Raw genomic sequence first — 2,500 nt, forward strand, 5'->3', positions numbered from 1 at the left:
ACAATTATAATAGGTAACTGTTTTCTGTGCCACAGGATGAATGAAGTTCGTTAGCTCTTTGACATTTTAGTAGTCATAATAGTCACTAGTACTCCTCTCCTGTTTATTTTGAAAATTCATAGTCTCTTAATAAATAAAATTATGTGTGTCTACTGCACTATTAACTGCACATTTATACGATTATTGATGCATCATTACAAGTATTGTTACCATTGCCACTGTTACACCGACAGTGATTGCATTTCATTCCTAACAACATTTACATTATTTATAGACATTTTTGTCTCAAATCAATTATTGTCATTATCTCATCACTTCCTGTTACTTTAAGTATTACAGTTAGAACATGCATGATAGCGTGTAAATGATTACGATAAGCTATAAATGTATTCTTTTGTGTAATTCCTGTCTATTTTCCTCTCACATCCGAATTGTATTTTTATATATTTTCTAATATGTAAAACAGTGTTAACTTATAGTCAATTTTATTAGGACATGTTGCTTCAGCTTTGTTAGCCTGTATATAATGTACACACATATATATATATATATATATATATATATATATATATATATATATATATATATTCACACCTGTAATATACGTATCTACTATGACATTGCATATGAATAATGACATAATTGGAATTCATAATTTCGTTGGTTTATGTAGAATCGGTATTCATGTAACAGAAAACAAATAGTTTTATTACTTGAGTTTTATTCAACTTCGTTTTTCTAATAACTATATGAATGATAGCATGTCACACTTTCCCTTGCGAATAAGGAAATATTTTACTGCTACTCAGGCAGGACTCGGAGAATCCTACATTTAGCTAGCGCATCCATGAGCCGGAAGGTGGGCAGGTCCTGCGCCCACCAGCAAGGATCTGCCAACAGCGAGGATAGCGACGTTGCAGAGTGGAGACCATCAGGCGAGGACCTGTTCTCTCGTGGCGAACACCTGAAGCACCTTTGGCCTCTTGCGACAATGGGAATGTATGTGCGCAGCTGAAGGCCTCTTGTATCGCAGCTTCCCTGGCCGGAGGCGCACGACGCATGTCTCCACCTTGCGAGGAGGAAGTCCAGCTCGGCCGCCACGATTCGCCGATCCACGTCCAGAGCCTGGCCTTCCACCCTCGCAGCTGCTGCCAAGAACACCACCACGGAAAAGAGTGCAAGTTTCATATTTCTGTAATTACGTTTCGTTGTGTTTTCAAGACTATGTCGTTCTGAATGTACTGACACTTGCAATGTGATGTTTTCCTAGGACTGAAAGCTTTTTGACGGTATCAACGTGGGGACCCGGAAAAGCAGTCTAAGCTATTCCTTGCTTGGACATATGTAGCAGTGGATGATAAGACGGTCTTCATTTTTCCTGGATATTCTATCAAGAATTATCTTCAATTTGTGTGTATGATTCGGTCAAAGTTCTAGGGCAAGTGTGGAATGTCCCACGCACAAGGACTCATATAACTACAATGCAAATTTACTCAAATTTTGAGTAATTCTGCATATATATATATATATATATATATATATATATATATATATATATATATATATGTGTGTGTGTGTGTGTGTGTGTGTGTGTGTGTGTGTGTGTGTGTGTGTGTGTGTATGTACGTATATGGTAGAAAATCCACAATGCAATTAATTTATTGAAATAAGTGAGACAGTTTCGGAATCGTTCTCAATTCCATCTTCGGGTCTGAAGGGGATGGGGGAGGAAGCATTGATAATAGAGAGAGGAAAGGAAAGGCACCGCAGGAAACATGGGGCGGGTGAGGACCTAGGAGGATCAGGCGGTCTATGTGAAGGGTGCCCAGCATACGAAGAAGGCGGAGGATGTGGGAAGCGAGAGACTGTCGGTAGGAGAAAAAACGCTGTTCAGGTTGAAATTGGGCAACAGCTTCATCAGGAAGATTCGACTCAGTCTGCGGGTATGGATATCAGCGGAAGGGAGCGTGCATGCTGCTTTTCCAATCCTACTGGCCTCTAAGGGCGTTGTTGTTGTGTCTCCTGGATACAGCGTATTTATGTTGAAAGACGCTTAGTAAGAATGGGACTTGCTCCACCAAAATATTGCTTGTATTAGAAGCACATGGGAATAACAGCAGCGAGGCAGAGTATGAACCGGGCACGACAGAGAGTGTTCACCTGCAAGGATGATCTACAGGGGCGACGGAAAGTAGACCTCCACAGAGCTAGGGCAAGCTGAGTTCTTGGGTGAAGGGGTCTCTTTAGGAGAAGAGTCTTTATAGATGGTACGCCGTGCTAGGATAATACGACGTCGAGAACATAGCGAGGGAAATCGATCTCTCCATCTAGGTACTGGGGGTCACGGATGCGGAGAGCACAAAGGATCAGCGAGGTGGCAACTCTTCACATGAAGTGGATGGTACGAGAAGTGTATGTACACACCACTGTGAATAGGTTTCCTTTATATAGAAAAAAGAGTGGTAAGCAAAGCGATGAACAAGAGTGTCTAAGAAGCGGA

This window comes from Penaeus vannamei, chromosome 40 (genome assembly GCF_042767895.1).
Source record: "Penaeus vannamei isolate JL-2024 chromosome 40, ASM4276789v1, whole genome shotgun sequence".
NCBI lineage: Eukaryota > Metazoa > Arthropoda > Malacostraca > Decapoda > Penaeidae > Penaeus > Penaeus vannamei.